The following is a 15,734-nucleotide window of genomic DNA, read 5'->3' as shown; positions in this document are numbered from 1 at the left end:
AAATGTTTACGTATTTGTACACTTTCATTTAATTTAATTTAAAACCAAAAATAATCTGTGACCTGATGAATAGTAAACCCTCCTTTCATTTTCTCATCCCGTGCTCTCTTTTATATAACTCAACATTTAAATCCCTCCATTATCCTATAAACATATAGTGGCTGTGAATCATTATCGTGCTATAATGATGATGACATTGTATGACTTTATGTGATAATAGAGGGGTTTTGGCAAAGAGCAGCTTGTTTTACAAGTTTTTTTTTTTTTGTGTCATTCTGAAACTGAAAGCGTATGCTGTAAAAGGCGGAGAGAGACAGAAAAACCACACAGCTGGAGCAGGCAAGCTGAGGACAGGCAAAGTGAAGGTGAGTAAATCTCTCTCTGTTCAGCACACTAGCATTGCATTTAGATAATCAGCAACCACAGTTTTAATGCTTGCATGCTGCTTTTGTACTAGATTTAGCAGATTTTTTCCGAAGTATTGCATATGTGAAATTATTCATACACCTGGCAAATTCTGACTTAAAATGTTTGTTCAAATGTAAATAAAAGCTAAGTTTTATTTTATTTTTTTACACAATGCCACGTGTACATCATCTTATTATCTGTAACATACACACTTTATATATTTAATCTACTTAAATTAGTAATAAGTTAACCTAATTACTTCATGTTGGGCCAGCACAAACCTATTGTGTGAAATCCAGCACATTTTATTGACCTTATTCTCCGCAGACGAGCGGGCGCTGCCATTTGAATCTTTTTGGCTCGAGACTTCTGGTCTCGTTCACTTCCATTCATTTTTAGACATTAAAAACTGCTCGTTTCGCTGTTTGATGTTGCAAACTGATATTTCCTTGTTATATTATTCTACTTGGTCTGTATAGTCATGCAAACATTTGTTTGTAGAGCAAGTAGTTTAACCGTTTTTTGCCGTTTATTATTCCTTTTCATTTCTCCCATAGGCGACTGAAACGGAAGTTCTAAGACAATCGCGAAAACAGGCGCACTAAGTTGACATACTTGTAAAGTTTCTTGTAGTCCGTTAAATGTCTGTTTAGCATCAGTATCAACAGATATTAAGCAGACAGTCTACTAATACTCAAATGAACCATGAAAATAAAGTGCTATCCTGTTTTTTGTGTGCATTTTAGTGTTTCCAGTGTTTTATTTTAGTGTATAGTGTTTTAGTGTTTCCATGCTCCCTGTTGCATATGGTATTGTTAATCTTTGAGTTTATCAAGCACCTCATCAGCTGTTTAGTTAAGTGTTTCCTTGTGTATTTATACATATCCTGTTCTGTTAGCCATTAGTTGTCAGTAGTTTTTTTTTAAGTCATGAAGTTTTTGTGTTCGTTCATTGTTTTGTTTTGTTTTGTTTTGTTTTAATAAATCTTTTGCTGGCTGCATTTGGATCTTCACCTCTGTTAGTTCCCTGCAAACATCTTTTCGAGAGAAGCCTGTGTTATTTCTGGTTAAAGATTGAACTTGCTGGTTGAATAAAATTAACTTTAAGTCAGAATTTTCCCGGGATATGAATAATTTCATGCTTGACTGTATATGTATGTTTTGTTTGTTCTGATCATTAATGTGCTGTACAAAGACTTTGCATTGTGTTCAGCTTGCATTGCTAGAGAAGATTAAGGTGGAGATGCTTTTAATGAATGGACATTTCTCATTGTGCGCTTTAACCTAGCCTTTAACACCCTGCACTATGTTTAAAGTGTGTAAAAAAGAGCACAAGGTAAGCTTAAATTTTAAATGTGTAATTATCAAATAATGCACGGATCAGACTTAAGTCATCTTGTTTCTCATTTATGGCAGTATATGCAAATTTCAAATATGACATATAGGTTCATATTAAATATAAATTCCTTAATAAATAAATAAATTAATTAATTTTTGAATATTGCAAAATGATGAATGATAAAGCCTTTATTTGTCACATACACTTTCATGCAGTGAAATAAAACCCAACCATACACAAACATCACACAGTTCAGGGGAATACAGGTCAGACGAGAGGTTTAGAAAGAGAAAATAAAATACATTTCGGAAGAGAGAGGCAAAAAAAACCTCTCCCATTGCTATTGAATTAGGGCAGTGTGAGATCAGGGGGAAAAAGCCCCAGCAGTCAAGCACATTACTTTATAAACATAACACAGGGAATGGAAACAGGAGATATAGTCCAAAGAAGGTGGCCGCCATCTGGTCCTGCAATTAGAGAGTGCTGGTCGCAGACCCGCCTACCCCTCCAGTGGGTGTAAGCACATTAATGCGGGGGGATGCGGGGCTATGTAGTGATTGGCTGTTTTTAGCTGTGTCTGTGTGTGTAAGCCTGTAGAGTAAACTCCGACTGCCTTTGCCGAGAGCAAAAGAAGAAGAGGCCGATGGCCATTTACATCGATATTTTCTTACCCATCGAATTTACAAATAGTTACATATATATTTATACTGTAAAACCCAACAGTCAGCTTTATCTAATGAATTGAGTGTAGTTAACTCAAAATTTACTGAAAGTTAATTTTACTCATTTGAAAAAGTTTTAAACTCCACGTTGAAGGTAATGAGGTAACTAAATACCTCATCACTTCAACTTAAATGGATTAAGTTAACAGTACTCAGAGCTTGTATGTCATATATATATATATATATATATATATATATATATATATATATATATATTAGGGTTGTAACGGTATGAATTTTTCACGGTATGATAATCGTCTAAAACAATACCACGGTTTGACGGTTTCGCGGTATACGGTATGTTACAAAATAATAGAACAGTGAAGCAAATTTGACTTTTTCCAAATAATATATTTTTAGTTACTATAAACAACACCACTTACAATGAACAAATAAAAATAAGAAAATAATAAATAATGTGTCAAAGTCCAAATAAAGTCCAAATAAACATGGTGCAAATCCTCAGTAAAAAAATAGATATAAATATTTACTATACTATAAATAGTTACATAACGAAACTAGATTCAATATGGAACATCCTTAGGTTTTATGTGCCAGCATGGATATGGTTGTCTGTGGATATGGATTTGGATATGGTTGTATGCAATGCAGACAAACAGCTGCACCTTCATTTGCGTCTTTTGAAAACAGCAAGAGCAGCAGTTCGTCTTTGCTGTGTCACTGTTTTGTCATGTTTCTGTGCTGCTGTGCATGCAAAAGTACTTAGTATGAGAATTATTTCATGCAAAACTTTTTTTTTTTTGCGTTTTATTTAGCCGCGCATAAATGTATGCCTATCTCTCATTCCATGTTGTTCAAAAAGCTTGGTCCACAAACAAAAGCGAAACCTATGCTTATTGGTTGTGATATAGCGAGTTTGAACCAATCTAGGCATGGAGGAGGGACAATGCATCAATATATGATGTCTGATTTGTCCGGAGACACAGTGACGAGCGTTTCTTTGTCAAATCAGCGTTGTCAAATGTTGATGACGTAACCGCACTGATTCCGGAGCCTCTGAAAGTCCGCGTTATGTGTTATGTGATACAGCGCTGGAAAGCTGAGATTCTCTTCTTTATGCCAATCTTTGAATTGTATGAATCGGATCAGCGGATCAAAAGTTATTAAACATTTAAGAGCAATACTTATTTTTAGCCGCGGGCGGCTGTCTCGGTCTTTAAGGGTTAAAACCGTTGATATGCAATTGTTCATGGTATGATAATCGTGCATGTTTAAATCGTGGTAAACCGTCATACCGGTATATTGTTACAACCCTAATATATATATATATATATATATATATATATATATATATATATATATATATATATATATATATATATATATATATATATGAATACACCTTAATAAAATGGGAATGGTTGGTGACGTCCTGTTTGTGGCACATTAGTATATGTAAGGGGACAAACTTTTCAAGATGGGTGGTGACCATGGTGGCCATTTTGAAGTCGGCCATCTTGGATCCAACTTTTGTTTTTTCAATAGGAAGAGGGTCATTTGACACATCAAACTTATTGAGAATTTCACAAGAAAAACAATGGTGTGCTTAGTTTTAAGACTCTATTCTTTCATGAGTTATTTACAAGTTTCTAAACAGTTCGAAAAAGTGTTCAATGTGCTGCCCATTGTGTTGGATTGTCAATGCAACCCTCTTCACACTCTTCACACACTGATAGCAACACCACAGGAGAAATGCCAGCACAGGCTTCCAGTATCCATAGTTTCAGGTGCTGCACATCTTGTATCTTCACACTTTAGACAATTGCCTTCCGATGACCCCAAAGAGAAAAGTCTAAGGGGGTCAGATTGGGAGACTGTGGGGTCCATTTAACTGGCCCATTATGACCAATCCGCTTTTCAGGAAACTGTTAATCTAGGAATGCTTGTACCTGACACCCATAATGTGGTGGTGCACCATCCTGCTGGAAAAAATCAGGGAACGTGCCAGCTTCAGTGCATGAAGAGGGAAACACATCATCATGGAGCAACTTCAAATATCCAGTGGCCTTCAGCTTTCCATTGATGAAGAATGGCCCTACTAACCTAGTTGTCCATGGTGTGAAGATACAAGATGTGCAGCACCTGAAACTACGTATACTGGAAGCCTGTGCTGGCATAGTATTTCTGACAATTCGTCACCTTAGAATTACAAGGTTCTATCTGACATTTTAGTCAAAATTAAGTTATTGACATATTCTTATTAAATGACAACTTATTTATATTATGTGATGTGTTTTTATAAGTTGTTTACAATTTAAGACTTTTTATTAAAAAAACAAAAAAGGTTTATCTACAAAGTTGAACTCTAGCTTGGCTCTATAAGGTTCTATCTGCGAGCCAATCAGCAGTTTTAATGCACGCACGAGGACGTTGTAATAGGATGGAAACAACTGTTGTGAGGCATTTTCCCCTCATTGTCAGACGGCATCTCCTGCTGTTTAAATGAAGCCCCGTCATCGCTAAAGTCAACAGTTTCCCGTTCTTTGAAATATATAACCAATTGCCTTTATATTTTGGGTTATGAATTACAGTATCACAATACTACTTGGTATTATGATTATTCAGCTAGTATAGCATTGTAAGAAATAATTAATGGTATCACGACAACCCTAACCTGTACATATATTCATCTATTGTTAATCTCTGTTCATAGTGAATACAATGTAATGTTCATAGTACCTCCATCTGTAAATATCACTATAGTTTTTCTATAACTGCACTTTATAACTTATACCTATTATTATTAACTGCTATTGCACTCGTAGTTAGACCTAAACTGCATTTCGTTGTCTTGTACATGTGTAATGACAATAAAGTTTAATCTTATCTAATAGTATCTGAATAGAAACTGCAAAAAATAAATAGCTGACAGCATTTTATTACACATAAACAATTTCAAAACCGTGTGACACACATTACACTTTTAATTTATTTTTTATTTTGTGTTGAAATCTTGTCAGAACTGATTTGTTCCAAGCCAGCTTTTGATTAGTCCAACATCTCTGCAGCTTTCTGTGCTGTCTGTTTTCAATAAAGCGTGATTGCGTTTTTCATATGAAGCACTTTCCGGATATTTATTTGTTTTTTTGTTTTTCTAGAGTCAAAACCATGAATGCTGTGAATGTGTTGGCGCTGTTGGTTCTGGTTTGGAGCTTCACTGCTGTATGTCAACCTATTGGTGGTAAGAGTATACATTTCCCTATAAACTGTGTGGACTATAAAAGGGAACACTTTATTTTGATGGTCCACTTAAGTATTAGTAGATTGTCGGCTTAATATCTGCTGATACTGCTCCTTCAACAGACATTTAACTGAGTATAAGAAACTTTGTTCCATGACTATAAGACACAAGTACATGTCAACTTATACTAACCCCAACCTAACAGTCTACTTGTAATCTAATGAGAATTAGTTGGCATGTACAGTTGAAAGCAGAAGTTTACATACACTCTAAAAAAAAGAACATAACCATTTTTTTTTTAAATGTCTGATGTTAAATCAAACTAAACATTTACTATTTTAGGCCTGTTAGGATTACCTACATCATTTACACTTGCTAAATGACAAAATAATGAGAGACTTTTTTTCTGAGAATGTTTTAATAATTTCTAGACAGTCAAAAGTTTACACACAACTCATTGGTTTTTAGCTTTGCTTTTAAACTGAATAACTTTGGTCAAATGTTTTGGGGATCCTTCCACAAGCTTCTCACAATAGTTTGCAGGAATTTTGGCCCATTCCTCCTGACAGAATTGGTGTAATAGAGTCAGATTTGTGGGCTGTCTTGCTCGCACAAGCTTTTTCAACTCTGCCCACAAATTTTCTATGGGATTGAGTTCAGGGCTTTGTGATGGCCACTCCAAAACATTCACTCTGTTGTCCTTAAAGCACATTTTACCTAATTTGGCAGTATGCTGAGGGTCATGGTCTGTCTGGAAGACCCATTTGTGGCCAAGTTTTAATTTCCTGGCTGATGTCTTGAGATGTTGCTTCAGTATTTCTACATAATGTTCTTTCTTCATGATGTCATCTATTCTGTGAAGTGGACCAGTCCCTCCTGCAGCAAAACAGCCCCACAACATGATGCTGCCGCCCCCATACTTCAAAGTTGGGATGGTGTTCCTAGGCTTGTAAGCTTTCCCCTTTTCCTCCAAATGTAATACTGGTCATTATGGCCAAGCAGTTCAATCTTAGTTCCATCAGACCACAGGACATGTCTCCAAAAAGTTTTCTTTTTCCAAGTGTATTTTAGCAAACTCTAATCTGGCTTTTTTGTTGATTTCGGAGCCAGAAGTACCAATCCTGTGTGCTCGTTTCAACTTCACTCGATCATTCTTCGTTTCCATACAGAGTATATTAGAAATCTATTTCTTCATGAAATTTTCCACAGACAGTCCCTCCATCTTCTGCGGGACACCGATGATTCTCAGATTACGATGCCTTCCCTTATTTTCTTGATCATCCAACCTTTCCGTTAGAGCAGTTTTTGTCTTTTCCATCTGCTCAATTCGACTCTCTGTACCTGTAGCAAGGTTTTCAAGGGTTAAGATGCGTTGCTCTGCCTCTTCCACTCCAGTTAGTTGTACACTGCACTTCAAACATCTTGCATTTTCTCAAGAATCAACTCTAACTTAGAGTCAGTTATCTTTGCGATGTTGGCTGTCAGAGACTCAACAACTTGCCAGCCTCATTAGAAGCAGCACCATCTTTCATCTCAGTGTTCTTTTTGTGCTTTTTACTGGCATTCTAACAAAAGACAATCCCCCAGAAGTTTTCAAGTGACATGAAATAATATTATGGCTCACATTCATCAAAAGCAATGGCTATTTTAAAGCTTAGTTCAGGAAAATGTTGCTTATTTAGCCAGAGCTTAATCTAAACACCGCTTACCCGAAAAAATGTCATTCTTTAACGGAAGCCATCGTGGCTATGCAGAGTGGTAAAGCAACTGGACTAGATGGCTTTCCCATAGAGTTTTTCAAGAAGTTCTCAGCTTAAATGAGTCCACTTTTTGTAGCAGTATATAATGAGTCTTTCAAGAGTGGTTCTCTTCCGCTGACTCTCACACAGGCATCTATCTCGCTTTTGTTTGGACAATCTCACTTCTAAATGGTGACTTTAAAATACTGACAAAGACTTGCACTGGGATAGTTTGTTTTTTGTGCAAATTCATAGAAAGTTCCTAAAAATAAAGTATAAAAAAAACTCAATTGTGTTAAATAAACTCATTTTAAAAAGGTAGTTTAAACAAACAGCAAAGTAATTATTTAAGTGTTTGAGAATTTTGAGGAGCAGGGAAATAAAGTGTGTCATGATTAAAGAGCCCCTATTATATATTAAATAAGGTCATATTTTGGTTGTAAGGGTCTCCAACAACAGTCTAATATGCATGCAAGGTCAACAAACACTTTCATTGTCTTATAATTTGCATTTATTTTTACATAATTATCCCAGCGACTCCCATTTGATTCGTTCAGCCATTAGCGCAAAGCTAATCTGCGCTGATTGGACCGATGACAGCCTGTTGTGATTGGTCTACAGCGTTCAGGGCGAGACAGAGTGAAATGACCACCATGGCTAATCAACAAAAACTAAATAGAGTGCAGAGTGTATGTGTGAGCATACCTGCCAACACCTGTTTTTCCTGGGAGTCTTGAGTATTTCAGACCCATCTCCCGCCACCCTCCTGTTTTGTTATTTATTCCAGAAAACTCCTATAATTTCAATCACCAACTACCAGCAGCAAGCGTCATGTTTTAAATGTGGCATTAGATGCGACATGAGAATATAAAGAGTTAACCAGATACAATACAACCGGTTACAAGTAACAAAGCACAATTAAATGCATCATTTGCAATCTAGAGAAAACAAGGAGGCAGCCATTTTAATCACACTTATTTACATTTGTGAAAAGGAGAAAGAAACCGGTCCATGAACTGTGCACTGATAAAGTTCCTTTCAAGCTCTGACAAAGTCACATTCATCAATAGTCTTTTCTGATCTTCCCTTTAACAAACGGCCGTCGAATCCCCTGTTGCAGATTCCAGAAGCACTCGTCAAAAAAATGACAGGAACAGCACAAGCCTGGGCAATACCGCTGAGGTATTTTTGCAAAAATAACTTCAATCACAGATGCTTCACAAATAATACTAACTTTCCCTCACACTTCCAGTAATATCCAGCTGAGCACAGCGTCTTCATGACTTGATTCAACTGGGATCGGCTGAGTGTTTGTGGGCGGGGTCACAGGTTGAAATTTTCCTGTGTTTGCGCACGCAACAATTGGGCGGGGCTTAAGTTTTGTATCGACATCACGCCGAAATGACTAAAGACTGGTTATCAAGACGATTCATTTGAAGTATTATGAGTCGACTCTTTTATAAATGAATCGATAGTTTTAAACACTGCACACTTTCAGATTTAAGTCTTAGCTGGATATTTCACTTCACTTAGAGTTGTGTTACACACTACATGGAAGGTCTTTCTCAAAAACCCATAATAGGGGCTCTTTAAAAAATAAAATGTGTCATGAAAAAAACTTTATTATTACTGCTCTATTATATAATATGCATTATTATTTTTCAGATTTCAATGTGAGCTGTGATAATGTGACTGGAACTGTGGGCAAGGAAGTCATTTTAACCTGCAGCATCTCTCAGTGTAAAGAAGCACAATTTAAAAAATACAAGTTTCTCTACCCTGAGAGCTTTCGTAAACCAGCAATCTGCACAATAGAGCTTAATAACTCCTGCAAAGATTTGAACAACGTCACATGTAGATACACTTCAAACACAACACAGACGGGTCTATTTGGATTCTTTCTGCAAGCAAATACTTCACACAGAGAAGTAAAATTCTTCGTGAACATAACAGGTAACGTATAACACTGTTGTTTATTATTCTGTAAATGCTTGAAACAGTTAATGCAATTTTTATCCTGTTGTGATTTACAGATTGTGATATTTTGAATGTTGATGTTAGAGATTATGTATTACCAGGGCTTTACATTAAGACCCGCCAAATGCGGGTAGATTTCGGTTGTGGCAGGTTAGACAGCCACTCCCACTAGCCACTTTGGCTGGCTGAAACTTAAATTGCCAGTGCTGCTCGTCGTCACTACAGATTACACTGTTTATGATGGTTTGTCTATATGCGTACAAATGTGATCTTAGAATCGAGAAGCAGCCAGAATGACAAAAACAGCATTTCGCGCAAGGAAAAGAAAGAAAGCAGGTGAATAATGAATATGAGGATTACGCGCACGGTGAGACAGGATTTCCTCACTCACTGATGAGGGCTTTAGTGTCGCGCGCACACACTGTTGCCAACTATTTTTAATGAAAAGGCGCTAAACTCTGCCCGAAAACTCAATTAAAGTCGCTAGATTACGTCAGACGTCAATTTGCATATTACTGAAGTCATAACGTTCTACCGTTTCTGTTTGTTCATCAGCGTGTAGTTAATAAAGGGGTATATATATATGCACTACTCTTTATGTAAGTTTGTCAGTTTAACTAAATTTATCGCTGTTTAGATACAGTATATCATTATAGATGTGTAGTGGATTTGCAGTAATCTCTCAGATGTAATAAACTCCCAAAACTGTCACTAAAATATCTGTGATTGTGAACAAGAAAAGAATAAACGGTCAAATTAAGGGCCCTATCATACACCCGGCGCAGTGTGGCGCAAGGCGCGGTGCAATAGTCTTTTGGTAGTTTCAGCTTGGCGCAAGAGTCGTTTTGAGGCGTTGCGCTACGCTGTTTAAATAGCAAATGCATTTGCACTCATTTGTGCGCCCAAAGGCGTTCTGGTGTAAATAGGAAGGCGTTCTGAGGCGGACTGCTGGCGCGTCGCTATTTTGAGAAACTATAATAGATTTTTCATTAGACCAAAACAAACCCGGTCTAAACTCCGGCGCAGAGTTGCGCCTCGCTTACACCCCGCTTAATACACACAACACAAGAGAGCAATAGGCAAATATCTTTACATATGAAAAAATTGTAATATTAAGGATATATATAGGATATAATAAGAATAGATATAGAATATAAATATAAAGGATTAAAATATTACAAAACATATTATTTTCTAGCCTACATAAATATGAAAAATCACTGCTTTTATGTCTTCTTCATCTCGGGAGGCTTTTTCAGTTCATTCATAACAATTTGCTTTTGTATAATGTTATTATTATTAGCAGTATTATTTATTATATCCATATTTATATTTGTTTTATTAAAAACAAGCTTAGATTTGCCCACCTGTCAGGTTTTAGACCATATGGGGCACAGCATGTGTTTTAGGATATAACTCAGGTTTTTGAGCACATTTTGCTATTATTATTCATTTATTAGTTTGCTGGAAATTAGAACTGAATTTAGAAATATTTTTGAAACAGATATTTGCGCTTAACAACAAACTTAATTATTTATAGGCTAATTGATGTCTGTGCGTAAAGGTTTCCCTATCCAAGAGCGAATGTGAAAGTAGATCCATTATCTCTCATTCTCACGCAGTAGATGCTCTGTTTAACTGTTTTCTGTTAAATAACTGTTAACTGTTTGCTTGTGAAATGCTCATTTTTTCCACTTAGACTTACTTTGTGTCCTGTAAATAGCGAATGCGCTCTTGGCACGACGCAGCTGGCTCTTAAAGGGAATGGGAGATGAGACTCTAATTGGTTTATTCTCAAAACACACCTATAACTCATTAAGAAAATAAACTCAACCCTCTTAGACTCTGCGCCGCGGCGCAGGGCAGATTTCCCGTCCTTAAATTAGCAAAAACGCGTCCTGACACGCCCTGAAAGCATTTGCGCCCTGCGTTTTGCGCTCTGTGCATGGACCGTCAAAATAGGGCCCTAAATTGTTAAAATAAAGGAGAAGCAGGTGGGTTTCAATGTACAATGGAAATACCTCACAGTGCCGGTGCTAAATCATTTGTCGTCGGTACGCAGAAGGGTGATCTGCTCTCGGACTGCAGGTGGGAGAGGCTGCTATTCGAGGACTGGGCCACTTGTTAGTGCTCTGAGGCGGGGGAGGGGCCGACGGCATCACCCGCAACTCGTTGAGAAGAGTAGGGACGGTACAGTAAGGACAAATGACAGTCTATATAAATCTCCTGTAACAAACAAAAAAGTCACTAGATTTGTCGCTAGGTGCCTTTTTGAAAATTTGTTGCTAGGGGCATCTGAAAAGTCGCTAAATCTAGTGACAAAGTTTGCCATTTTTTATCTAACTAATAAATATTAAGTATATATTAAATATATTATAATTATAAGTTAAAAACTATTCTTATCTTCTGCAGGTTATGGATAAAATATGGTAATTCTAATAGTTTAATAAAATATAGGAGATTTTTGAAAATCAAGCGACCATTCCCCCGCTCCTCATTGTCTCGCAACCCTCGCAGGGGGTCCAGACCCCCACTTTAAGAACCACTGCTATAGGTGAATTGAAGAAAAAAAGACTCCCGAGGACATGTCGGGTAAATCTTCAAAGGGAACAGTGTACTTTATAACCTTATTCACATCACCCTGGATAGGTACATTGTTTCACTATATCTTAAAAATAAAATGAAAACATGATATAAGGAACTGCTATTTTATTTTGATATAAACAACTTAACAGACAGCAGAAATGTTGAGGCGTTGTGCTGCATATATATATATATATATATATATATATATATATATATATATATATATATATATATATATATATATATATATATATATATATGCTATATAAGCATCATCTTCACTGTATGCGTATTCATAACAAAACAGAGCCTATAACAATACTGCCTTTTTTCATTTCCATTGAAAATACGAAACATACCCTCTCTTTTGTTGAATATCAGTTTTAATAATCAATAATATCCATTATAAAAGTATAGCGTATAATAAGTTTATACACTATAGGAAATAAAGGCAAACAATCAGTCAATATACAGAATGTACGTGGTTACATTATTTATTAACTTATTTCTGCGCTCAGCCAAAACACGTTACCTGAGAACAAGTAATCGATTCAAAAGACCAAAGTCGTGGAATATGTCGTTAGATAAGGACAACAAGATGAATGAAATATCCCGTTTAATAAATATAGTGAGATTAGATCCAGCAGGAAATCCTTGATCAACAGTGCGAAGAGCACAGCTCTCATCTGGCTAGATATGCTGCAGCGCATGTGTGTGTGGTCATGTGATGTGCATTTTCAGTGGTTTGGTGTAGACGGAGAGCTCTTCAGAAACGCTGGGTGAAACGCTAGTGTGGATGCGGATCGTTTTCATTCTAAAACAAAGTTTTAAGACTTAAACATACTAGTGTAAACGGGGCCTAAATTGGCTGTAGTGTATGAGTGTGTATGGGTGTTTCCCAGGAATGGGTTGTAGATGGAAGGGCATCTGCTGCATAAAACATATGGCAAAATAGTTGATGATTCATTCCACTGTGGTGATCTCTGAAATAGATACTAAACCGAAGGAAAATGAATGAATGAATAAAAGTATGTAAAGTAACATAAATCATTCTTCTTTACATTACCTTTGTGTTGAGAAATGTCTACAGTACAGTGTGATAGACTGAAGCTGCTCTTATATCTTTTCCAGAGGAAGAAAAGGATCCTGTAACAGAGGAATCTCATTCTAAACATACGGTCGCCACTTCCACTGTGAGCTGTTTCGTCATCCTCCTTGTCATCTTATTTACAACCTTTTGCATTATGCAAAGGAACAAAAAGCCGTGTGGATTTCCGAAGGGGATGTATAAGACTGCAACAAACAAGATGATGACGACAGAATCTGTCTAGAAAAGGTGTGATGTGATCAACATCGACTCATCAAAACAAAAGCTTTGATTTCATCATTTGATCCTCATGAAACACAAGCTCCAGGAATCTTTTTGTGCTCATATATCAGTGTCTGTTACGCATCCAACTACTGTTCTAATTCACTCTGACTATTGGTTTTAAAGGCTGCATGGTGGTGCAGTGGTTAGTGCTGTCGCCTCACAGCACGAAGGCCACTGGTTTGAGTCCTGAAACTGTTTGGAGTTTGTATGTTCTCACTGTGTTCGCATGGGTTTTCTCTGGGTGCTCTGGTTTTCCCCCACAGTCTAAACACAAGCTATTAGTGTATAAGCTAAATTTGTATGTGTATGTGTGTGAATGTGAGAGTGTATGGGTGTTTCCCAGTACTGGGTTACAGTTGGAAGGGTGTCCACTGTGTAAAACGTATGCAGGATAAGTTGGCAGTTCATTCTGCTGTGGCGACCCCGATAGAATGAAGGCACTAAGGAAAATGAATGCATGAATGTTGGTTTTAAACGTTTTTATTGATGATATTTACCTTATTCTCAGCTGTCGAGCGGGCGCTGCGATTTGAATCTTTTTGTCTCGCGACTTCCGGTCACATTCACTTCCATTCATTTTTTGACGTTAACAACTGCTCGTTACGCTGCTTGATGTTGCAATTTAATATTTCCTTGTTATATTATGCTACTTGGTCTGTGTAGTCATGCAAACATTTGTTTGTAGAGCAAGTAGTTTGGCCATTTTCTGCCGTTTATTATTCCTAGTCATTTCTCCCATAGGCGACTGAATCGGAAGTTCTAAGACAATCGCGAAAACAGGCGCACTTCCGCATTTTAGAATAAGGTCAATATTAATAGATATTTCTATGAAAGTATATATTATTGATCTTATTGATCATTATGCCCTACTTTATGAGTATATTAAAAGGACAGCTCAGCCAAAAATGAACATTTTTGTCATCATTTTACAATTTTTTTTATTCATTCTGTACTTGTTTTAAATATTTATGTGTTATGTTTAACACCAGTGGCGGTTTTAGTTTAAATGGCACCCTGGGCGAACCACTCCATATAACCCTCCAACCCCTATAAGAAAAAAAGACTTGACTTTTAATTATTCTCATTGGAATAAATGTAATTTTCTCAAACAAACTATTCAGACAACATACAAACAAACTAACATTTTGCTAATAATAAATATATTTATTTATTTTCAGTAAATTTAGCACTTTATTTATATTTATTAAAAAAAAATAAAATAATGATAATAATAATAATAGTAATATTAATAAATAAGTAAATAAATAAATAACCAATATAAATAAATACATAAATAAATAGATAGATAAAAATAAACAAATAAATTAATTAATTAATTAAATAATTAATTAATAATCGATATAATAATAATAATAATAATAATAATAATAATAATTATTATTATTATTATTATTATTATTATTATTATTATTATTTTTTGTTCTGAATAAATAACAGAAAGCAATCCTACATTTAACTGGAAAACAATGTAGACACGACTGGAGTGATATGCCTAGATCACCTAATTAATCTTTTGAATGAATATTATGACAATATGACAAAATCTGTAGAATACAAAAAAATATATGTTTTATAGAATTATCTGTTGTCTTAAACCCAACTTATGACCAAGAACTAATATTAAGTCTTACCTCCTTGACTCCTCATCTCTCCTTTCTGCTTCATAGCCATGCTTAGCCAAAATAAAATCATCATCTTATTATATATAACTCGTATTATATACAGTATAACATGCATAACAACTTATTTAATATACAGTTGAAGTAAAAATGATTAGCCCCCTTGAATTATTAGCCCCTTTTATTTTTCCCCAATTTCTGTTTAAAGGAGAGCAGATTTTCTCAGCACATTTCTAAAAACAATAGTTTTAATAACTCCTCTCTAATAACTGATTTACTTTATTTTTGCCATGATGACAGACTAGATATTTTTTCAAGACACTTCTATACAGCTTAAAGTGACATTTAAAGGTTTAACTAGGTTAATTAACTAGGCAGGTTAGGGTAATTAGGCAAGTTATTGTATAATGATGGTTTGTTCTGTAGACTATCAGAATATATAGCTTAAATAGGGCTAATAATATTGACCTTAAAATGGCATTTAAAAAATTACAAACTGCTTTTATTCTAGCCGAAATAAAACAAATAAGACTTTCTTCAGAAGAAAAAATATTATCAGACATACTGTGAAAATTTCCTTGCTCTGTTAAACATCATTTGGGAAATATATAAAAAAGAGAAAATAATTCAAAGGGGGGCTAATAGTTCTGATTTGAACTGTATACAACTATAGTTTTGTTGATTTGCAACACTCGCTATGTGCCGACATCTCTGCATAAAAAGGCTGTTACTTTGGTTTCACAGCATATG

At 35.7% G+C, this 15,734-nt stretch overlaps 1 long non-coding RNA gene across 1 annotated transcript; it reads left to right on the top strand.

Annotated features, from left to right (window-relative positions):
* The first annotated feature begins 244 nt into the window (after positions 1 to 244).
* On the top strand, positions 245 to 14,550 carry LOC137496851 (uncharacterized). The gene is made up of 4 exons (XR_011017482.2): positions 245 to 365; positions 5,588 to 5,670; positions 9,075 to 9,362; positions 13,104 to 14,550. It is a non-coding gene; the product is annotated as an uncharacterized lncRNA (long non-coding RNA).
* The last annotated feature ends 1,184 nt before the right edge of the window (positions 14,551 to 15,734 follow it).

This window comes from Danio rerio, chromosome 12 (assembly GCF_049306965.1).
Source record: "Danio rerio strain Tuebingen ecotype United States chromosome 12, GRCz12tu, whole genome shotgun sequence".
Lineage (NCBI taxonomy): Eukaryota > Metazoa > Chordata > Actinopteri > Cypriniformes > Danionidae > Danio > Danio rerio.
The sequence above is the reverse complement of the archived record's forward strand: the minus strand, read 5'-3'. Positions and strand labels throughout refer to the sequence as shown.